Raw genomic sequence first — 24713 nt, forward strand, 5'->3', positions numbered from 1 at the left:
GCTCTTTCAGGGGTGCGAGCGTGCCTTGCCTTCGCCGCTCCGCCTGCCTTGTGTGGGCTCAGGCGGGACATGGGCGGCCGCGCTCGGGGGCTGCGGCACCGGGGGCATCGCGCCGGGCTCCGGCTTCCCACTGGGAAAGGGACAGGGGAAGGTCTGGGGCTGCGGTGGGAAAGGCATTGAGCAGGCAGGGGAGATTAAAGAGCTGAGAAAGTGACAAGCTGATAATAGAAAACACTTCCAGTAGTAGTAATCCTTGACATGCAAGGACAAATATGAATGCCTTTGTTCTTGAATTTACATTAACTTCCAGTGCGGGCGTAAAACTTGGAGCAACTCCGTGCTCAAAGTCTCAGGCTCTGTGAGTTCATCGCTGCCCAAAAGCCCTTAAAGCAGATTGTTCCAGGGCAGATAGCAAATTAACTAAAAATCCCTCTAAATATAAGAAGTGCTGCTCTAGGATCCACTGCGAGCCCTTGGGTGGGCTCACGCAGCCCCCTGCTGCTGGAAGTATCACCGTTAGTATTGCTGACCTCTGGAGAGATAAGGCTGGAACACACAGTGCCAAAGTCAAGAAGAGAATTTAAAGAGGATCAGACACACAGCCCCCATATACATACAGTAATTTCTAGTCTTGGCTTATCTTGTAGGAATTGCAAGATACCGAGTAGGAAATAAATCATATTGTCAGAACCAAATGGCATTTTCCTCCTCAGTGTGATTCACAACATCCCGTTCTAAGAGATGTTACTCCTTCTCCCCCTTAATTGAATTATGCTCCTGACTAGCAAATGGGATTCATTCTTTGAGATGCAGGGAAATTACCATTTGATGAAACAATGCTTCACTCCTTCCTCACCTGCACAAACATCCTTCGGGTATTATACAGATATCCTTGAGTACAAGCTATTGTTCCTTTTGATCTCTGGCTTCGTTTGTCATAATCAACACCAATCCAGTATCGCAGGAATATTATACAGCAAGAGCACGGATGTATTTGAGCTGTCCTCGATGATTGTCTGACTGTTTTCTTCAGAACTTCAAAAGAGTTTCGTGGTCCCATTTAATTAAGATGTTCTCTGATGTGGTTGGATCCTTGAGGGCAGCTGCTGTTGGTGCTTGGTGCATCTATTGCAATGACTTCTGAGTTCCTTGGGGCAGCTCCTGCTGACCTGCACCATCACTTCAGGCAGAAAATCGATGCTTATTCTGGCAAACTGAAAACCAAAAGGAAGAAAGCAGAAAAAATAATTATTTGCTGATTGAGCAGCGAGTTTCATTTATTAGTTTCACATCTCTTACAGAGCTAATTACAGTGAATCTCATTAACTTCATGGAGTGGGTTGGAGAGCAGCTTTCCTGAGGCTGCTGGCTGCTGCAGACTCTCGGTACCCCTGAGCTGGCAGCAATCATCAAGAAACCTTGATTTCCCAGGGCAATATGCTCGGTGCTAATTTACAAGCTGCTTTTTACAACTGATATCTGGTGGCGAGGACTTAGAGGTGTACTTCAAAGTTTAGAAACTCTGATCTAGATTGAGTTGCCGGAGAGGCCATAGAAGCATAGAACCTTTTGAGTTGGAAGAGACTCTTAAAGACCATCCAGACCAGCTCCCCTGCACAGGGCTCTGAGCACTGATGGAGCTGTGGCTGTCCCCATTCAGTGCAGGGCAGTTGGACTGGGTGGTCTTTAAGAGTCCCTTCCAACTCAAATGATTCTGTGATGACTTCTTCCTGCAGTGCTAATTTACAGTGGAGAATTTATTTATCTATTTTTATCTAAACTAGGAATAAATGATAAATATTCACCCAGTGCACGAGTCCTTCATTTTATCTTTCGAGTTCTTCTGAGATTCATAGGGGTTCAACAGAGCTTTAAATGGGACAGCCTGTCTGGATCCCAGAAGTGAGGTGTGAGCTCTGGAAATACTGAGATCCCAATTCCCTTCAATGGGAACTGTCTCAAGGGGTCTTCCCTCTTCCAGCATTGAAGAAGTGGGCTTCAGAAGGAATAGAAACTGTCCTGCTGCCAATTTTTGTCTTGACCACGCAGTAATTTTGTAATTAATGTGTTAGCTGGTTGCCAATTAACCAGCAAAATTGTCTCAGCAGCCAAATGTTTTTCCACTCCTGGTCTATTCCCTTTTTCTCTTCTCCCTTTCATCTCTGCAGTCAGCCCAGTGCCACTGCTGAAGCCATCTGCCTCTCCATTTTGGGAAGGGCTGTGGCAGCTCCTGGTCCCCTGCTGCCCCTGATCCCCTTTGGGTTTGACTTGCACTCTCCTTCACAGTCTCATGTCTTATTTCACCTGATCATATTTTTCTGTCTCTATGTACCTTAAGTCAGCCACCAAAACCCTTTCCCCCCATCCCAGACTTCTCAAGCAGTGTCCCGTGCTTTGTTGGTGGCAGAGATGGTTCCCCTGGATTTTCTATGGCACCAAAGGCAACGTGAGCTGTTTGGGGATGATTTCTGCCTGGTGGTGGTGGACACTCACACAGTGCTCTTAGGAGTTTCCTCCTCCATTCTCTCTTCCCTGTGTTGTGTGATGGCTTCACTGTGATGGAGGTGGGCTGGGGAGCAGGTAGACCCTGCTCCTGGGAGGCTGAATGGGCAAATCTGGGCACTGCATGGGACTTGTAGGGGAGAACTGGCTTGGCCAAGCACAGATATCTGTCCTGAGATGGCTGTGGGTGATGGGCTGCCCTGAGAAAGGATGGGTTCTTCCAGGCCATGGGCCAGCTCAGCCAAAAAAAAAAACAAAAACCAAGGGCTTGAATGGATCAGATGAATTATGCACTGAAAACATCTCCTGTTCAGCTCTGCATCTTGTCCTGTGCTTGGTCAGAGATGAGGTGTCCGGTGTGGGAGCTGACATCTCCTGGTGGCAAACGCACCTGGGGCTCTTCTCTCCTCCTTTATCAGTCATACCATTAACAAAATCCTTCAGCACGTCTAATTCACTTACCTATTCACCCCCTCCATATGTGATGTGTGTGTCTCTGGCACATGCATTCACACAAATTCTTATCTGCCAGCTTCATAAAATACCTGCCAGGAGTGGGGCTGGGTATGGATGACCCAGATACACGAGAGGAAATGTTTCATATCTCAAGGAGTGCCGTATGGGCACCCCGGCAGCCCCTCCCTCCCGCCTATCAGATGTAGGGCTTAATGGGCTTAAGAATTAGAGCAGCTGCTTGGTGCAGAATTTATTGACCGACTGTGCATAACAAGTGGAATTAAAACCATAATTGGCTGAGCTGCTCCCTGTCAGTTGGAGAATTTTTACTTTTCTCGGGGCCTGACGTTTTCATCAAGGCTCCCAGGCTCTTCCCTCCCTCCCACCTCGTTTCTCTGCTCTTGGGTTGAAGACATGAGGAAGCAGAATGCCTGCCCATCTCCCGGGGATGGGGCTGGCCCCTTCAGTGCCAAGCTGGGGGCAAAGGATGAGGTAAGGAGGAGGAAGCAGTGCTCACAGCACCTGCCCTGCAGCTGCTCGACCACTGGAGGTGTCCAGGAACTGATTGCTGCTCAGGTCAGCCCCCTCCCCAGGCAGGGACGTCCCTTGCTGTGGCACTTACCCCTTTGCAAATATCCCTTGTGTAGGCTGTAGTATGTTGTCTCTTCCAGAATAAACTCCAGCTTCCTGCTGTCAGTACAGTAGTAGTAGTAAGCTGGCTTGGTGTATTGAAGTAGGAAAGGGACCCCTCCTGGAGGACAATCTACATGATGGAAGCACCTGTTCTGCTCTGTGCTGCAAATCACAACACTGCTAAAGCACTGCAACTGCTTTGCCTTTTGATAAAGCTGATTGCAAAATGCTCCCCTGGGGAAACCTCACCTGTCCCTGCCCACTGCCTACCACAGCTGCAACTGGTCAGCCCCTGAGCTCAGAGGACAGCAGGGGGATGCGCAACCATATCCCCTGTCTGGGAAGCACCAGCAGCTGCAGCTGGGTCTCTGCTGAGCTGCCTCTAGCTCACAGATCAGGGAAGCTTCCTCTTCTGTGTCTCCTTTTCCAGGAGTGGGCACTGAAATCACCTCGTTTAAGGGCATGTCTCATTACCACATTAAGTCAACAACCACTCAAGTAGCCAAGGACTTCGATCAAAGCTAGATATTGAAAGGGGGACAAAGTGGCAAACTTGATTTCCACTTATTTCCAGAGCTTGCTGAGTGCATGGCTGTCCCCTCTGTTGTGGAGTGTGAGCCTGGATGCTGCTCCTGCATCTGAGACCAGGCTGCCTTGGGAACCCTTCTGTACGCAATGTGGGGCTGCGGGCCACCTCAGCCTGGGGCACAGTGAATGAGAGGAGAGGTAACAAAGAGCCCAGGGCTCCTGGGAGGCAGCCACACCTGGTGTGAGTGTGCAGGGACACACATGGAGCCAGTGTCACATTGCTGGGAATTCAGGTGAGACGAGTCAAAAGGCAAACCCCAGCTGCTGACTGTTTTGTGTTCGAGTTTCTAATTCACTATTGCAGTGCAAGGACCAAGTCAGCAGCCATCTGGCTTCTCCTGGCTGCTTGTAACCCATCTGCTGTTAAATGTGAAGAACAACGGGTTAGAAGTAGCTACCAATGTAAGCCTGAAAGCAGATGTGCTGCAAGCAGCCAAAACATCCCTCTCTACATTTCTAGAATGGAAATCTTAATGGATATTTCCGTCCCTTGTGGAGGAAAGACTGAGGGTTTTTACTGCAACAGAGCTCGTGGTCATCCCTCCATCCTTAGTCCTCTGCACCTAACAACGCTGCAGTAAAAACAAAAGCAGCCTACGCTAAATGTGTCCTGGGTATCTATTCCATGGTAACTACCTCAGAGCAGTGAAAATGAAGGGTTAGAGAGTCTCAGCACTATACACAAAGAGAGTACTGCCACTTGCATCAGTTCCAAGTCCCTCCAACAATCCTCAGCATTCCTTGCAGCATGTCGGGAAGCAGCAAGAATGCCTGCAGCTTTGGTGCAGGTTTCCTATTGCAGGCTCATCTGTGGGCATCCTCACCAAGGACTGAATCGGACCCATCTGGTTCTGCATGCTCCTGGTAGAGAAAAAGCAAAGGATGGGTGAGATCTGAGAGGTACACCTCCTTAGAATTGAAAAACACTTTTGTTAACATCCTAGTAACCCCTTGGAAATATGAAAGCAGAAGCTGAAAGTTGTTTTTGCTGCTGCTGAAAGGCTATTGAAACCCGCAGAAGCCCCAAGTTTAACGTGGGAAGTCATGGTGAAGGAAGAGCGCAGCATGGGAATTTGCATTCAAGAGGGAGGAAAATGAGGGATTTGGGCAGAGAATAACAGATAGGTGCTGTGAATTCTCATTAAAATAGGTTATAAAAGATGCACTACGCGGCCGTGGTGACAGACCAACAAAGGTTTTTTTTCCCCGCCATTGTTTATACTGTCACAGGATCCTCACAATAGAAGATAGTTTAGCCTTGTACTCCGCGCTTCATTATCTATTATTCTATTTATTAATGCATTCTTGGGTCTTAGTGATGTGATAAACCATCCGCGCTTTTTCTTTTATGGTTTAATAGGATTCCTCCCCCCTCTCCCCCCCCCCTTGCTGTTTACATAACCTCACAATTCACTGTTATCTATCATTTATTTCCTACTTCACGCGCACTCGAGGGGTGCTCAGCCTGCTTGGCCTGGCGGTGCCGTGCAGCAAATTAACACTCGTGATAACGAACATTTCCATCAAATCCCATTTGGGGTGATTTAGGGTGGAGCAAGGATGGGATGTGGGTGCTGGGAGCCATGGGTTTGCAGGCAGTTGTCCATCCCTTCTGTGGTGTCATTGAGGCCGAGGCTTGTGCCAATGGCCAACTAGGCAAAGCTGGAGTTCAAATGGTTCCAACTTCCCTGCCTTAAGCCCACGGGCTGGGGATGGCCATGGGCTGCAGGAGGCTGGGAGCCTCGGAACCCCATGCCCGCCCCTATTAGTGGTGCTGGGGAGCAGGCCGCGAGACCTCATTTATGATTTCCTTCGTAATCCCTTCAAAATGAGTCGGTACCGGGATGTGATAAGTGGATTATGTGTTAGGCCCAAGTAAAGCCAGACACAATTAGTGCTTTAATAAACCAGTTGTATGCATTACTAACAACTAAGTCATGGGGGAATTGGTGTATTTACAAACCCTAATTAGTAGTTTGTTACTGTGATTCCAAATTTAAACAAATCTGTAGCATCGCTGACCATCTGGGTAAGAAATCTCTGTTTTGAATTTAATTAGGAAATAGTTGTGACAGAAAATTGGTCCTTATTAGTTAGCTAACGATCAGCATCCCTCTAATTGAAATGAAGAACTGTCTGTCGGCTCTGTGAGATGTTTAGACAAGAGCACAGGCAAGCAAAAAATATCCCCTGATTTCAGGCTTGGCGAGACATGGGGCAGGCATTGCTCTGCTATCCCAACAAGGAAGAGCCCCAAATGTGGGAGGCCAGGAGTGGATCCCGACGTGCATATCCAGGCTATGGGTGCTCAAGGGCTGCAATGCAATCAAATGGGAATCGTTTTCTGCAGCCACACTCGTGAGCTTCTCAGCCTTACAACCACAACACAGATAGTTCCTTGAAAACAACAGGCTGCGGTCCTTAATTAATTTTCACTTCCTCCCTTTCTAACTCTCCCCAGGACTCCAGGCATTAGGATTCCTGGTAAGCTTTGCAGATTAAAGAAAACGCTCGCTGGAAATAATAAACAACCTGATTGCTGCTGTTGTGGCGTTACTCGATACTGAGAAACTCTTTATATATTGTAAGGGACAATGAAGTTTCTGTAGGGGCCTTAAATCACTTAATGTTGAAAGGAATTCCCAGACGGCTCTATCAGTCACTGTGTAAAATTGTTAGAGATCAGCTAATAAATTTGATTTGGGGTTTGTTTTGCTGGCATTTGCACAAACCCTCTGAGAACTATAGTTACTGTATTCTCATACAGTATTTGAATTCAGAATTGCAGTGCCCATCCCGCTCTCCTCTGGGAGTGGAAATAAACTTTGCAATAGAATATGAATGCCGGTTGTTTTTCTTTTTAAGTCTGCGCGTTATTATTTGAGGAGATATAGTGTTTGACAAAACCATTTATTTCATTTCAAATATTTTATTGAGCCATAAAACTGGTTTACGTCGCTGCCACGTGTGGCAATTTGTGCCTGTTAACATGGAGCAAAGAGAAGGGGTGCCTGGGTCCAACTGCCCTGTGGTGAGGTTGGGTTACGAGGCCATCAGTCTCTGAGCTGCGGATGCAGGGTTTATCACGACTGCTGATTTCTCATGGATATTTCCTTTCTAAAGGGGTAAAACTGGTTGTTTTATGTAGTAAAACCCACTCTCCCTAAGCCAGTCCCATCAGCTGTGCTGTGAGCATCCCTATGCCCAGCTCTGCTGCACACTCCCAAGCCAGCCCTGTGCTCACCAACGCTGCCACGGCTGCATCCCCTGCCAAATGGAAAGTTTCCTTTTTTATCTTTTTTTTTTTTTTTTTTTTTTTTTTTAATTCTTCCTCCCGTCAGAGGGAACTGGGCTCATGTTCAAGAAGCCTTGCTTCAAGCCCAGTTTTGTTTTGCTCTTTGGCTTGGGCTCCCTCTCCTGCCCTGGCAAGGTCTTAATCTCCCCAATTCAGTCTCTCATCTGCTAAATGGGGCCAACAGTGCCTCTTTTCTTCTTGCCTGCACCCACGGTGAGCCTGTGGATGTGCAGCCCTTGAGGGCTGCTGCTGTTCCTGGTCCCAGTCATGCCAGCTGTGCGGTACGAAGGGGCTGCTTTCTCTGGGCCAGCATCCCTGGTGCTGAGGGTGGCAAATGGCTCCACTCTGGATGCCTGGTTACCAGGCAGCACATCCTGTGGTACCTGCAGCAAGATCCCAGCAAAGCAAAGGGCTCCTTCCCCAAAATTTGCTAGATTTTGGGTTTGGGCATCTCTGATGCTGCTGTGGAGAGGTGGCACACACTGATGGTACACGGCAGAGGAACATGGTGGCAGCACTTCTCTGTTCCCCAGCATCCAGTACTCACATCCCTTCACGTTTCCTGGTCAAAATGCCACTGCTGGAACTGCGTTTCTGGGTATATTTTGGTTATTTATTTTGGACTGGATATTTATTCTATGCTTTAATAGCCCGGAGCAAACATTTGCCTGCGGAACGTGTAGAAAAATACCTGGGATGTGCCAGTATGAACAAACCAGGGTAAGCCACCTGGGCTTCTTGATTTGTAACCTTTTTTCCTTTTCTTTAGGATCATTCACCCGAATGCGAGGTTTCAAGCAGGCCCTGCCCCTGCCCATTGCCGCATCGTGATGCTCAGCTGGGAGATGGATGCAGGCGCAGCTTTCCCGCAGCTCATCATTAGTCCTGGTGCTGGAAAGGCTGAGCTGTTCCTCCCCAGTAAATTATGTGCCATTCCTCAAAAAAGTGGATGAAATAAATGGGGCTAGAGCATGTCTTTTTTGCTCTTAGCTTTCACATATTGATTCGGACATATTTTCATGCCAGGAGTAATCAATTCTTCGGTAGATGGGCAGAATTAAATAATTTCAGGCAAGCCCTTCACATGGCTTGTCATTAATTTGCCTCTCGGCAGCAGCAGCCAATGCTGGGCACGAGGCGTGCAGCACCCCGGCTCTGCCCTGGGGATTTCCTATGGGGATGGACACGTTGCGTTTGCTTATCTGTACAGAGTCACTTATTACCGCTAATTGGGAGGGACAGTTCAAATGAGCACAGAGAAGCAGCCGCGGCATGAGCGTGACATGGGTGCAAAGAAGGGGCCACAGGGCTGGACCCCGCGCACACCCTGTGCGGAGCAGGACGTGGCCTCATGGGGCAGCAGGATGGGCAGACAGACAGACGGACAACAGACAGACAGGGGTGCTGGGCTGCTGGAAAGGCAGCAGCTGATGGGAGGGGTGGGCTGCAGGCCGGCTGCGTGGCGCTCCGGGATGTGATCCGCATTAATGCCCTGTGCTCGCCTGTTCTCCAAGGGCTGCTTGGGCTGCTGTGCAGGCAGAAATAGTCCTTCACTCTGGAAGAATTCCCCTCCAGACACAAAAGTGCGCCTAATATTTCCCAGTTATTTTTACTTTCAAGTGGTTTTCTCCAAGCTCGTACTCATTTACTCGCCGCTGCTTTCCTTAATAAAAGCCCTTTGGATTATCCCTGGGAAAGCCGAACATTTCCTGCAGCTGTGTGCAACAAATAGAGTCATGGAATCATGGAATAAATGAATCATAGAATCGTACAACAGCTTGGACTGGAAGGGAGCTTAAAGATCCCTGAGCTCCAACCCCTTGCTGCAGGCTGGGTTGATGACGGCTGCCAAACATACGGGTGTATTTTTTGTAGCAGAAGCATTACTTTGCACTTCTTATTTATTTGTTTTCCTTTCGGTTTTACTTGGGGTAAATAACAGAGGATGGGGTATTTTGGGAATGACGGCAGCGTGGGCTTTGTTTCATGTCACAGGGCCATGCTGCTACCGGGCTTTGAGGTGAGGTGCTGCTATTCCAGCTCCTATTTGACCTTTGAAAAATGTATATATATATAAATGAGAATGTTCAAAGAGGACATGAAAAGCTCAGTTTTTCTTTAAATAAATAATTCCTCTCCTTTTTGGGAGAGAAACCTACGTGTGTCCTGTTTGCAATGCAGGAAGACAGAGATTACGCGCATCTACAGCCTGCTTTTTAAATGTGCTCTACAGACGTATTGTACCCGCATTGACACTGAAGAGGATAAACCTAAGGGAAGGATCTCAATCTAAGAAGTTAGCAACCCCTACTGAAGCCACAGCACAAAATTCTCAATGTGTGGCTTGCATTTTAAGCACTGCTCAAGAGGCATGGGAGCCAAAGCTGCCGCTCAAAGAACGCTGCAGTCAGAGCACCCAACAACAGGTTTTTTTTCCTTCTTTTGCCTGTGTGGCAAAGATGAATCGAGTTTGTTTTGCCATCTCCTCTGTTTCAGATTTCCTGTGTGATAGCAGAATGAGTTTGTTGTCCATTGATACCTTAATGTATAGGTTGTTGGGCTTTTTTTTTCAAGGAGGAAGACAATGTCCCCTTGACGTCTGCATGAATGAGCTCATTTATCCCCCCCAGCGCCCGGAAACCGTTCCTCCTGCCCCGACAGCTGCAGGCTCTGTTTGCTCAGGGCCACGGCCAGCCCCACTGCTCCCTGCCCCATAGAGCCCCACGCGCAGCGTTGCACTGAGCAGCGGCCGCTGGCATGCCAAGGAGCGCTTCGCACTGTTTGGGTGAAGCTCTGTGGACTGCTGGCCAAGGCTTGGATTCCTTCCCCAGAACAGCATTTCCATCATCTATTTCAATTATTTCAGTTCTTCTCCTAGCACCAGGACCCACTGCCAACTGCTCTTTGACTGCTATTTAATTAATACATGTGCTTTCATAGCTGTTGTCCTTCATTGTAATGTAGGTAGGTTGCTCCGCAAGTAATGCCTCCTATTTATTTCCTTGGAAACCACAGCAGATACAAAGAGCATGATAACACTGTTTGATGGAGCAAACTCTCAACTACTAAATGCTATTTTTCAACACACTCACCATCATTAGCTGTGTGCATTTTCACCTGTGGTGAACAAGAGCCTGCTTGCAGCACTTGTAAATATCTGCACCAGTGGAGGTGACCCAGCATTTCACAGCCGCTAGCAGCACTGTTGCTAGGAAAATGTTGCCCACACAATCTAACTTTCATTGTTCTAACTCTTTTTCTTCTCTCTGTAAACATTCAACAAGCATCGATGAATGTCAATGTGTGCAATTTTTTTCCACATCAAGAAACTCAGCTCCACACCTTTGCTTCATACACACTTTCATGTCAGACGCTACACTGTTAGAGTGCCCCTCTGCTGCCATCTGTCGCGCAGCAACAAAATGGAATGGAATATTGATGGGAAGGTTCAAACTCTACTGCCATCCCACACCAACACCTGCCTCTGTGGGCTGACATCATAAAGTAGGAGGCATTTCTTCTGGAGTGCCTCTCATAGCATTGGCTCATGCCCATGTGAAGGAGATCTTGGTTATTTTCCCCGTTAGTGGGAAATTGACCTCAGTGCCATGGCCCACAGCCAAGTCCAGGTTAGTAGAGCCATGGGGCTCAGCGTCTCAGTGCTCACTGTACTCTCTGCTCACCCCGAACCCCAGAGCAGTTTCCTAAAATAAGCTTTTTATTTTTCCAACTACGTGTTATTGCATTTCCTGTGGGTAATCCTCCACAGATGTGTGAATCTGGTAGGTCTTGATGTAGAAGTGGAAAGGAATCCTTTACATCAAGGGTGGTGAGGCACTGGCACTGCTCCCCAGAGAGCTGTGGGTGCCCCATCCCTGGAGGTGCCCAAGGCCAGGTTGGATGGGCCCTGGGCAGCCTGAACTGATGGGGGGGAGCCAGCTCGCAGCATAGGGTTGGAACTGGATGATCTTCAAGGTCCCTTCCAATATTCTACAATTCTATGAGTATCATCTCCAGAACAATGCTTACTCTTATGCAAAAGCCACAGCAGACCATGAATGTGGGTGTACAGTATCACAGATATAGTAGATTTGGAACCAAAGGCACAGATCTACGGCCACATCCCCATGGAGCTGGCAGGGCTGGAGCCACTCGGTGGACACCACAGTGATCCCAGGTAAAGCTGCTCCCTAAAAACCCCTGTGCACTGCGGTGTGACAGTTGCACAAGCCATATCTCTGTGCTTCCTAGGGCACACAATGCGTCCTGGAGTGTGTATATGCGATGCCCACAGACCCCTCCCTGCATCGAGGTGGGATGCAGCCACCAGTGTGCTCAGTTGCCAACCTATTGGCTCTCTCTGGCCGTGCTCATCAGAAATAATTCATGGCTTAATAGAGCTCCTCCATTAAAAGGTTTTGGGAATAATATAGGAAATGAATGGCTTACAAAACTGGTCCTGAGCAGCCAGGGAGGGGCGTGGGGCTGGCTAACCCGCAGGCCTCCCCTGTACTACAGCCTAAAACCGAGGCTGGAAATTGGGTTTGATTTTTATTTAAAATTCAAATGTCTGATGTTTTTAAATTGAACAAATGATATTTTAACAAAATATATCAGGCTCCAACATCTGCAGATTATGATTTGCATTTTGAAATTGGCTGCTTGAATTGAACAAGGATGAATACTGTCACTCTTCTTTTATTCGCTCAGTTTATTTAATGAAATGCTAGAGGTCAACCCTTTGTCCTTAAATTAGTTACTATAAAAATCTTTTTGTACTTTTCTGCTTGTTATGATGTCTTCTGAGCAGAAGAAAAGGTTGCCATTAATTATGCCTTTGTTGAATATGGATATCTATTCAGAGTTAGTTAAACAGTTTCAAACAAAATTAGCATTGAGCAACTCTAAGGCCAGCTTTAGGTTGGTTATCAAGAATTTTTTGCTAAGAGAATGCTCTTCTGCAAGTGTGCATTATCTAATATATTCAGCTTTCAGTTGCTAATTTTTTTTCCAGATGAAGATGGGCTTAATTGAGGTTGTGCTTTTAAGTTTGTAGAGCTCTTCAGCATCTCATACAAAAGCATCTAGAGGCTTTTCATTTGTCTTGAGTATGTTTTAGATGTACAAATATTATTTACTTTAAACTCCAAATCAAAAGGCGCGCCGTAACTATTTTAAATAAAACATTATTCTCCGCTGAAATATATATAAATTCAAAGCAGGACTTTGTGGGTGTTTTTTTTTTTTTTTCATTATCACTTAATAATTTATTTGAAAGAGCCGCTATTAACGAATTTTAGGATAACACCAAAACGGCAGTTCAGTAGCTGATGTGGAGCAGGCATTTAGCAACGTAATTTGCTCATCAGAGATAGGAGACCTACGTGTATGAACGTCGTGATACGGCTCCGGTCTCATGCCTGACTGGCAGTGCTGTGCAGAGCAGGGCTTTCAAAATGAAGCCGTGCTGCTGGGAGGATGCTCCATGATCTGGAGATGGGCAAGGGGGTGTTCACCCCATCCCTGCTGCCCATAGCCCAGCACCCACAGCTCACTGCATTGGGGCAGCACCCGTTGCAGCACCCTCCCGCCCCGCCACCCTCAGAGAAAGGAGATAATTAGGAGAAGGAACAAGGAAATATAACTGCCGAGGATTAGTCCTGGTCATTGGAAATGCAAATGAATGGCGTGCTTGCTCCCAACACGCTTTTTTTTCAAGCTTGTGTTTTCAGAAATGATTTTCCTCTCTTTTCTACCCCTTTGCTTTCTTCTCCATGCGGCGCTGCTGCTTTTCCTGCAGCAGTAAATATTCCCGGGGATGAGACTGTAACCTTGTAATGCTTTTAGGTATTACAATACATATATATATATATACATATATATATGTATTTTCATTTTAAATACTGGCTCATAATGACATTGTGAAGTAGGGATCCCGAGTCAGCCTTATTATCATGGTGTCTCCTTGAGCCGAACCTCTGAGAAATGTGAAGGGGAGACCTTTAGGAGCGAACAAATCCTTTAGCTGCCTATAATTATTTATTAAAATGGGCTACTGGGATAAAGGATGAGGAGGGGGAGGGAGGAGCAGGATTCCTTTCTGTATACATCCCCCATACAGACAGGGTATGTGCACACAGCCAGCCACCAAGGAGAGTGGCTGCAGCCTCCCAGGCCACAGTTTTATAATTATCAAATGATGAGTGTGCAGAAAGGAAAGGTACAATGAGAGTAAGTGCTCAAATCGCAGCATCTATTTCATTAGTCTGTTTTAGTTCATTTTATTTTATTTTGTTTTGTTTTATTTTGGTTTACTTTATTTTGTTTCACTTCACTGGGTCTAGTATTAGATGTGGAGGTTGGCAGCCCTGCCTGTGGCAGGGGGTTGGAGCTTGTTGGTCCTTGATGTCCCTTTCAACCCAAGCCATTCTATGATTCTACGATTTTATTTTATTCCACTCTGTTTTATTCCACTTTATTTTATTCTACTTTGCTCAGCTTTGTTTTACTTTATTTTCTTTGACTTCGTTTCTCTACCTTTTGGATGAAAAGCAGTGATGCTGCTCCCCAACCACTCAGAGAGCACTCAGCCCCCTCAGTACGGTTGCTGGACATTTCCATACAGAAGCACGGCGGTGGGCTGGGAGCAGTGCGATGATCTACCTGTGCACTCAATGGGCAAAGAAAAACAAAAAGGAGTGGAGCAGTGTTTTCCCCATTGTGCAAACATCGCGTTGATTTCCTGGTGCAGGCTGGAAAGAAAAACTACCTAAAACAAAAGAAAAGCATCCTTTTGTGTAAGGAATTGCATTAATCCGCACAGGTTTGTCCAGCCCCATGGAGGAGCCCAAGCTGCATGTGTGGGCACGGTGTGTTTGAGTGCAATGGCAGCAAGACAACGTAACCCACTCTCCACGTCTCAAGCAATGCTATAAACTTAGCAGGCTATTAGAAAATCTTTGGGGTCAACTTTCCACTTGTGCCTTTCGCTCTCCAACAAGTACTTTTATGGTTTCTTCTAATATATAGGATTTATCTTCAGTCCTGTGAAGAGCTTTTAAATTTAATCCAGCGTTGAAGTAGTAATTTGTTGCTCCCGCTCTATAACAGGCTTTTCTTTTAACTTCCTCGGGACGCAGGCTCTTTGTGCAGGCTAATCTTTAACACACAATGGGAATCTGTGCCGGGGATCTCCGATTTGGACCTCAGATGTCCTTAAAATATGAGGAATGAAAGTTGCTAAGTGCGTTCCGGTCGGAATGGTAAAATGAGAATTGTGTGCAAGTGACACTCCAGGGACAATGAGCCGAGCTGTGTGTGCTGCTCCAGCACAGTGTTCTTCGCTTCCTTGTCAGCTTGGGGAACCGTGCGCCGCAATTAATTGTGCCGCACGGCGCTAAGAGCTTGCTCAGCATTGGAGCCTCTTTCCGTGTGCGGGTGCTGAGCTGCGGCTGCATGCAGTTTGGGGAGATTTGCTGTGGGTTGTTTGGGTTTGTTTGTTTTTTTTCCCCACTCCTTTTGGATCAGCATTTTTTTCATGTTTGCCTTTTGCTAAAATCCTTCTTCCTTAGCTCTGAACGGGTTCTTTTCCCATCCGAAAGCAGCATTTTATTTTATTTTTTCCTAGAGAGAAAAACAGTGATGATAGTAGAAAAGAACCTCTTTACCCACTGCTTGTTTTCAGCCCATTTGTCCAACATTTGTGAAGCTGAACCCTCACCATTCTGCCTCTGCTTTTTGGGTCCTGAGTGACTAATGAATGTTTCACTCCAGATAGCAAGAGCGTACCGGGGTCTTGTTTAGACGTGGTCTGAGCCTTTGAAACAATGCACGACGAAGAGAAAAGAACCACTCATAAATAGAGATACCGAAGCCACGGCATTAAACACAGGAAAAGCTCTGCCTCTCTTTATTAGGAGCAGTTTTAAACCAAGCTGTTATTACCTGGACTTTTTCACTGCAGCAGCTTGGGCAAGAAATACGGGTGCTTTGCATGTGTGACACCCCTAGCTTGCATCGTCACATTTAGGCGAAAAAGCCAAGACATTCCATCCACCTCAGTTCCCAAGGCATGCCGTGGGGCAGCACCGCGCTCCCCCCCATTGCAGTTACACACCAGCCCCGCCAGCTCCATGCACCCAAATGTGCTTTACAGGCAGGCACTGCTCCGCTCTGCTCTCCAGCAGCCACCGCCGTGCTGCAGTTAATTAATTACAGCCCCAACCGTACGCTTCCAACAGAGCAAACTGCAGCCCAGAAATATTTTTAAGCCATAAAGCGGGGAAGTTTCAGGTAGAGCAGCATCCACAGAGGTTTTATAGGAGTGATTTAGTGAATGTTGGAGCGTGTTTCGTGCCGCATTGTTTAGACTCAAGAAGGCATAAAATCTGTAACGTCTATTTATCACGGAGCGATTTTAATGTAAACATTTGTCTATTTAGATGAAGTGTTTTCATTATTAAGCTAATTTCAACATGTTTCAGATAGACTGATGAGTTGGAAGCAGAGCACTTGCTGATGAGACACGAAATTCTGTCTCAGCTCAGCCTGCTGTCAGATACATCTTCATTAGTTTTTGTCATTCACCGATGGCAAATGCTCTATAAATGAGATGACGATCAGGTCCGCCTTGATAACTTGCCTTATCTCATTAGTTTTCACATCAAAGTTAATCAGCAATGTGAATTGTAATTGCTGGAAGAGACAATGCAATAGATCACTGGGCCTTTTTTTTCTGTATGGCATCTTGAAACATCAGCAGGCTGGTGTGAGTAGATAGGCTCAGAAAGAAAATGATGTGGAAAGCATAATAAGCAAGCTGCTCAGAATTAATGAGCTTACCCAATAAGAAAAGAATAACCAATCAATGTGAGTTGGGCAAATATAATTTAGGAATAATTGCTTGATTGGTTGTCTATAGTAGACTGATTTGACCACACACAAGGATTAAGAATTAAGATGTCAAGGCAAAAAATAATTTGGCAACTGAGGGCATGTAATTTTTGGTTTCCTTTCCTTTATGACTGAAAGAGATTGCCGTTCGATATGTTATTCCCCAAGAATGACAACATTACATAGACACGGGCTGCTTTTTCTTTCTTCCCCTTGATGCTTCTTTTATAACGTCGGCTCTTTCAAACCTCGGTGGGGATATTTCGGTACAGGATGTTCAAAACGAGTGGAGTTTAAAGAGAAAAATAGAATCCAAATGTCTCCATTTTTAAGCAATGCATTGAAAGGGCTGTGAGCTGGAGGTGCCACGCACCACACGTTTGCTTCTTGCAAAACGATGTGCTTGGGTGTTTGCAAAACACAGCAATTATTTGGTCCGGATCCGAAAGGCAATTCTTGCTGTGGGCATGCTTTTAATATAATTTTCCCTACAGCCATTCACCAATTAGCAAGGAACCCTTATATTCTTCTATCTAAACTATTGGGAAGGTTCAGCCAGAAGGTAAATTTGCTTTGATCTACATTACACCTAATTGAGTCGCCACCAATGTCTCTATCCCAACATCAAGAAATGTGAAAATGTTAGATTATTTCACTGGGGATTAAACCTAATTTTCGCGTGTTCTGCATTAACCTATTAGGCTGACTCATCTGCATTGCTAATATGGCTCAGGCAGCTGTCACCGCTAAAGAAAAACATGATCATGCAATCCTTGAATGAATGATTCCAGCTCTGATTAGTGGTTGTGAAGTTAGCTGAGCCCCAGCGATAAGGCAGGAAAATTCCCAGGTTGCCAATAGCTTTGAAAATTATCAGACTGTGGGCAGGAGCGCACCCCTGGCCGCAGGGCCCCGACCAGGCACCGGTGACATTATTTAGGGCTGTGTTTCGGTGCCTGCAGAAAGGCACCCACGCCTTCTGAGGGGCCAAAGCCATGGGGATTAACACACTAATGGCCAACCACCTGAAAACAGCCCCAAATGGGAAGTGAGACATCCTTCTCCCCTGTTCTGCCTCATGAACATTTGGGTTTAAAGGGCGTTTGGGGTGTCCGCATGCCCCGCATCCCGATTGCGGCTCCGCTCTTTGTTCACCGCCTGGCTCTCTCCTTTCTGCTTGTCACATTTAAATAGTTAAAGAAGGGGGGGGGGGGNGGGGGGAGAGAAAAAGAAAAAGAAGCCACAATGATGCAGCCCCTTGAGATGTGAAAAATTTTGGAATGAGTTCGCCCGCTAGCAATAGAGTGAGGAGCCAATTTAATCCGATTAGCGCTTCCCGACAATAGCTGCTCCTCACCCATTGTGGACAGAGGCTCTCGCTTTATTTGTTTCTATTAGCCAAGAATCCAAGATAGCGGAAAAGTGGAATTTTGCCCCCCGTCGGATCGCTCAGACAATCGACAGAAAAACAAATTGAGGAAAATAGCCTAATGTGTCAATATTTATCTTCTGGCCCTAATTGTCTGCAGAGAGGACTTGTTGAGTGCGCAAAGTTTGCCGTGCCGGTTTATCTCCGTGCTCTTCATTCCCCCATTGTATGGATATAGTGGCAGCTACTCACAATGCAGTGATGTTTGAGAAGGGCAGGAGCTGCAGAGGCATAATAGAGGCATTTTAATGGAAAAAGCCTTGCATTTGTAGACTGAGCTGCAATACTTGATAGTAAAATGTAAAAAGGCTTTAAACTGATATAGACATTTATATAAATTTACCATTTATTTGCAAAGGCACTTGCACAATCCGCGCTGAATTTGATAGCGAGACGCTCCTTTTCAAATGTGAGTGCATTCTCCTCTCTTTCAGCCCCAAGCCCACCATGGTGTCGATGGGACGTGGGTTGCATTGCCACCCTTTGCTATGGAGTAATCCATCAGGAAGTGGCAGCGGTGTCCTGAGCAGACCAGCACCGCGCAGCGCAGTATTCAGCTGCGGGATGAGAGTGAGCTTCAATGCTGCAAAACTGGCAGACGGGGATTTTACCTTTCTGTTCCAATCCCCTTAATGAAATCACCTCTTCACCAGCTCCACAGTCTGGTGCTGTGCCTCTCCCTGGGATGAGACACCCCCAGTATTACCCCAAAAAAGCTCTGCACGTAGGCACTCGCAAAATGGGACTTTTTCCTCTCTGTTACAGTGATCCCAGACATGGATCAAAGCAACCTAGGGGGTGTCTGCTGGACCAGAATCAGTGTCCACATGCAGAATGTTCTGGAACAGGTCTTTCACTTTAAATTCACGCCCTGTCTTATTCTGGAATATTTTTCCCCGTGTAGAGGAGCACTTAGCTGGGGTCTCCGCTTGCTGTCGCACCGGTGATAAGATGGATTGGCTGATCTAATAGGTCTTTTCAATCTCTGATTTTGAAAGCTAAGATTGGGAAATTAATTTCAGAAAGGTCAAAACAGAGCAAGGCTATCCTGCCGCTGTGTGATGGATCCTATTTTTTTTTTTTTAAATCTATCTATTGAGGGGAAGGTTAGTTATTCAGCATCCTGAAAAAAATAAAAGAGAAAAAGAGAAAGAAAGAAAAAAAAAATGAAAGGAAGAAATAAACCAAGCAGAGGGAATACAAAAAGTGTATAGATCTGCTGACCCACTCGCAATCTCCAGTTAATGAAAATGCTGCAGAACTGGAGAGCTGAGAGCCCACCGCACCACAAGGCACTGACCTCACAGCAATGGGGGCTGAGCATTGACGCCACCTCTCCTTCCTGGTGACAGTCAGACCGTGGGGTGTGGAGTGGTGCTTCACATCCTTGCTTTTTGGGGGTGGTGCTCAGAAGTCACTAAGATCACTCACCTCAACCCACCCCCACCGTGCCCACCAACCACATCCCTCAGTGCTACATCCTCATGGCTCTGGAGAACCTCCATGACGGTGACCCCACCACTACCTGGGCAACCTGTGCTGGAATATGACCAATTTTTGGAGTTTTTCCTAAAATCCAATCCAATCCAATCCAATGTACCCCCCAGCGCCCCCCCCCCCCCCCCGCCCCTGCCCTTTTCCTGAAGCCAGTCTCCTGCCCCAGAAACCTGCTTCTCTAGCAGCACTGGGGCTTTAGGGCAGCTAATTGGCACTGTTTCCTGTTTAACACCAAGGACTGGGGATGGGAAGGTCTGCAAACTATACATCAGCTTTCCCAGCACAGCTCCAGCTGCAGGGAATTACTGTGGGCCTCTGCTTGCTGCTTGGATCCCCAGGTAGGATCCCAGCCTGATCACCTTGGCACAGGGGTGCTAATTAATACAGTCACACTCTCAGATTTGTTTAATTCAGTCTGAAATGCAGATGGGTCAATCTCACTTTTGAGTTCACTCTTCACAGACAAATATCAAAAGCATATATTTTTGGGGGTTGTATCCATATGGTAGCATGTTTAATATCCATTAGTAAGGCTCTCCATGTCTTGCTCTTGCATTTTCCTGTTGCTTTCTGCAATCTGTTATGCAAAAACAATTAAGCAATACAGGGGAAAATAAACAAATACCTCCAGTTGAGGATTATGTTAACAAGTTCAGTAATAAACTACAATTATTAGTCAATATATGCAGATGACTTAATTCTTGTAACATACTAGGCAATGCTGGAGATAAAGTATAACTTGGGAAATTGGTTGCATATTTCATCCTGAACAGGAGATGTGGAGAAAAATGTCAGAGCGAGCAAACACATCTGGCTCATTAACACGGTATCTTTTCCCAGTAAAGAATCTCAAGCAGATTTGAATGGACACCAGAGCATCTCCATAAATCAGCTTTAGCTCTTGGGGCAGCGCTGTGCTGGTTAACCTGTCCTTTACGGCACACCTCTCTGCTCATCCCAAATACAACTGGGGCAATCCATATGTAAAGATATTCCCACAGCCCCAGATGCTTCCTGTGTCCCACACTGGGTTATGGCACACAGCATGAGACATCTCTCTGGTTTCTGGAGCAGGAGCATGAGGATAGGAGGAGAGCAGTGGGTGTGTGACTGTAGGGCTGTGCCACAGAACCATAGAATGGTTTGTGTTGGAAGGGACCCTTCCAGGCCATCTGGTCCAACTCCCCTGCACTGAATAGGGACACCCACAGCTCCATCAGTGCTCACAGCCCTGTCCAGCCTGACCTTGGCTGTCTGCAGGGATGGGACACCATCACCCCTCTGGGAAACCTGTGCCAGTTTCACCACCCTTAGTGGAAAAAGCTCCAGCTCTGACCTGACAAAGAGTAAGCACCGCAGGTTGCAGGCAGGATGCAGTTTCCCACGTGAATCAGAGCTGTTGACTCTGCCAGCATGGGAAATCGAAGAGATAAGCAAGCAGAGTTCTCATATGCTGAGATTCGTTCCTATAACTTCTAGGGGAGGTTTGCTCACTTCCTGGCTTTCCTCCTGGATTACGGCTGCCCCTTACATTGTGAAGGCATTTCACACCTCAGCTGAGACTCACAGAGGCGTTTCAGGCTACTCGTCTCCTCCATTCCTGACTTTTTCATTATCAGGTGCCTGAGTCTTCTGTGTGTGCAAAACCACCACTGGAAGGTGGCATCATATATAATAACCCCAGATTGCATACACACATGTAAAAACCCTGTATGGTGAAGGCAGCTCTCCTGCAGAAAGTAGGAGCACTGCTGGTAGCACGGCTGGTTGTGGGGCTGCATTACATGGTGTGGGGCTGCAGCCCCAGGTGGATCCTGGAGGCGCCGGGGGAATAGCTAAACCCAATTTAAATAGGGAGCTGGGGGGAGAGTGGAACATTTATTAACGTCTAATCCTGTTAAGATTTTCTACACCATATGTCTGAGCAACAGAACATGTGAAATGTGTACTAATTACTCCTGCTTGTGTCATGTGTGTATATTTTATATGCAGTCCCTGACCTTTTTGTTAATAACTTCACATTATATTCATTGACCTGAAACAAATTGAATTCAGTGGCACTCACTCAAGAATTGAATTACATAGTCTTCTTAATTGGTCTCTTATTTAAATGTGGAAAAGTAACAGTTTACCACCTGTAATTTTTATTATTTTTTTTCCTTAAGAAATTCCTCTGGAGCGTGTGCCTACCCAATGGGGTCGTGTTGGAAGGGAATTGTGGGCGATAACATGAACCTCATGCATGGCATAGAGTGAGAATAAAGAAGGGGAAGCTGCATCTCCCAGACAGCAGCACAACTGCCCTTGGGACCCCCATGCCTCCTGCATCCCACTGCAGTCCTACATCCCACTGCAGTCATACATCCCATTGCAGCCCTACATCCCACTGCAGTCCTACATCCCACTGCAGTCCCATATCCCATCACAGCCCCACATCCCATTGCAGTTCCACATCCCAACACCCTCCTGCATCCCACTGCAATCCTGAATCTCATCACCTCCTGTGTCCCATCACCTCCTGCACCCCTTTGCAGTCCCGCATCCCACTGCAGACCCCATGCACACAGCCCAGGGAAACTGGGGCCAAAGGAGATCCCCACTCTGCTCATCTTCTGACGCCAAGTTAATTGCCGAAGCTGCAAAGAAGAGACTTACTCCTGACTTACTATATTTAACTTAAAAATGCAAATGTTATTAGTGTCCTGATCATTGATAAGAGTGCCTTTGTGCCATGCTTTAACCTCCATTAGGGAGGATTATGAGAACATCGCCACATTGGCATTTTATAAGTGTCACTGTGACAGCACTTGCTGCACAAATGCCTGGCTGTCACACTGAGGTTTATCACCAGGTTTTTTCCTCCGAATGCAGACTAATAAGCCCAGAAATTACAATTGCCTCCCTGCCGAATCTGTGATAGGCGGAAATAATGATATCAGTGCCCTGCTAATCTCCTTGCCTCCGCGCTTGGCACCATCCTATTGAGTCACCTGTCATACGCCGCTTTGATGAGGCGAATTCAATCTCTCAGCTATAATGACAATGGAGCCATTTTAATGTTTGGAAATGATTATGTGAAGGTTTCTCTTTGCTCTGTCTTGGCAAGCAAACCGGGTCAGCGTTCAGCCCGTGTCTCCTGCTGTCGCTAACAACTTGGAAGGAGCCGGGCTGTATTAAGTGAATATGCCAGGTTATTAGAAGCGAGACTTCCTGGGGGGGAACCTTGCTTTATTTCCTTTTCCACAGCTCAACCTGAGCCTGGGGGGGACCTCCATGATGCTGCTGCATCTCCAGCCCCAGCGGTGTGGTTGGTGCCCATGTGAGATGATGCGCTGTACGATAGGGGGAGCCTGGCGGCAGGGTGATGGAGTCAAAATTCCTTAAAATAATTGATAAATAATAAGAAGAAAAGCCTATTGGACCCTCCCGTCTGCTCACGTGTTGGGATGATTCATGAGAAAGTTTCCTGCTCTTCTGATATCACGGATGTGGTTGTAACCCACGCATTTTTTTGAGCTCATTTTTGGTTGAGAAAATGAACTTATTTCCTTCTTCACTGGGTTTCCCTCCAGGTTCAGCGCTCTCTGAGACCAGGCTCACCCTAGATGTGCAATATGTGTATGGACTGAAGTGTTTTTCCTTCTTGGGATGTAAAAGGAGCATCTGAAGGGGCTGTCAGAAGGAAGGGGACAGACTCTTTAGCAAGGACTGAGTGACATGACAAGGGAAAATGGTTTCAAACTAAAAGAGGGGAGATTTAGACAGGATATAAGGAAGAAGTTTTTTACACTAACAGAAGGGAGGCAGTGGCACACGTTCACCAGAGAGGTGGTGGTGCCCCATCCCTGAAGACAGCCAAGGTCAGTCTGGACAGAGCTCTGAGCACTGATGGAGCTGTGGGTGTCCGTGGGCATTACAGGGAGGTTGGACCAGAAGGTCTTTGAAGGTTCCTTCTCTATAGTCCTATGGTGAAGAAAACAACATTTCTTGCTGGGAGGAGGAGGCAGGAGAAGAAGGTGCTCTTGAGCTCCTCACCTCCTCAGTGCCCTCATCCCATTCTGTCCCAGAGCTCAGCACTCCCCAGGTCATCCTCCCATGGGACAGCACAGGGAGCCCCACACGGCACCGCTGTGGGCCATCAGCGCTTCTTAATGCGACATTAATTTTCTGGAATCTTGACCAAGTCTTTGATAAGGGAGGAATAAAGAAGCAGTATTTCAGATGTCAAGCTTTTATTAATGAAAGTGTTCAAGGCCATCGCTGGATGGATATTACAGGCTGCTTTCACCGCGCTCTTCAGTTTATGAAAAGCAATTGTTTAGCTGTATAGAGAGTATAGAGCAGAATCAAATTGACCTGCGTGATACAGAAAGTAGCACTGAGCCCATTTAACTAAGGGTCCTTTGAAAGAAATCTTTTTTATTATAGATGAGTGCTGAAATTATTTCAAGGAAGTGATTATCTGTCTAATAATTTTAAATGCATGAGCAGCTCCAACCTATAAAACACGGGCAGAGCGTGGCGGTGTGCTTAAAGACGCGTGGCCAGGGCATCCCTACTGCCCAGATTTTGGGGATGCCATTAGCATAACCACTTGCAGTGGGGGGTGTCTTGGGGCCAATGTTGGGGCTCAGGGATGCTCCACCACTAGCTGGGCCCCCTGGGACACAGGGATGCAGAGCCCACGCGTGGGGACATGAAGCCCCACGCGTCCCCTCATTAAGGCTGGCAGCCTAATTAGGGTGGCACCCCGCTGCAGCCGCCCCGTGGGGCCGCATCAAAGCCCACATGGGGCACGCGTGGGGGCGGCGCACGGGCTGCGCAATTACCCGAGTTAAGAAAACATCCCTGTAATTAGCCAGGCAACTCTAAGCACAAGGAATGGAAATTAGTCACAGTGCCATAAATTAGGCGGTGCATACATTACGTGCTGCCAGCACCCCAGGGGCCGCCTGCTCGCAAGGCTTTGGTGTGCAGCCCCATGCCTCTCCATCAGGCGTGCATCCCCAGGTGACTGCGTGCCACCAAAAGGAGTTTTCAGCTGCATTATGGATTTCCTTCGCTAATTCTGTTACGGGCAGAATTGGGATCCCTCAACTTCTTTTTTTTTTTTTTTTTCTCACTTTTTCTTTTTTTTTTTTCTTTTTATTTCCCCTACCCTGACAGTGCAGAGAGCAAAGCTGCTTCCCTCCCCCTTTCTGCTAATAATTAATGTTCAGCTTTTCAGCGTGCTTCAAGACCCTGCATTGTTTGCTTTAATTAGGAGCAGTAGTTAAGGAACTATTTTGAAATCCCTCCCCAGTTTTGAACTATTTCTTTACTGGGGGGAAGGAACGCGGAGGGGGGGGGGCATGGGGAGGGGGGGCAAGCAGGAAATTGAACTGTAGCAGCACATAACATTTGCATCAAAATAATACAGCC

At 46.9% G+C, this 24713-nt stretch overlaps 1 long non-coding RNA gene across 1 annotated transcript in view; it reads right to left on the reverse strand.

Annotated features, from left to right (window-relative positions):
* Positions 1-222: 222 nt before the first annotated feature.
* The window catches only part of LOC107310765, a 39498-nt gene continuing 15007 nt past the window's right edge, over positions 223-24713 (reverse strand). Inside the window, exons 2-3 of the long non-coding RNA XR_001553710.2 lie at positions 3581-5040; positions 223-1214 (exon numbers count right to left, since the gene is read on the reverse strand). This is a non-coding gene — a long non-coding RNA (uncharacterized LOC107310765). The remainder of the gene's footprint in view (positions 1215-3580; positions 5041-24713) is intronic.

This window comes from Coturnix japonica, chromosome 3 (genome assembly GCF_001577835.2).
Source record: "Coturnix japonica isolate 7356 chromosome 3, Coturnix japonica 2.1, whole genome shotgun sequence".
Taxonomy (NCBI): domain Eukaryota; kingdom Metazoa; phylum Chordata; class Aves; order Galliformes; family Phasianidae; genus Coturnix; species Coturnix japonica.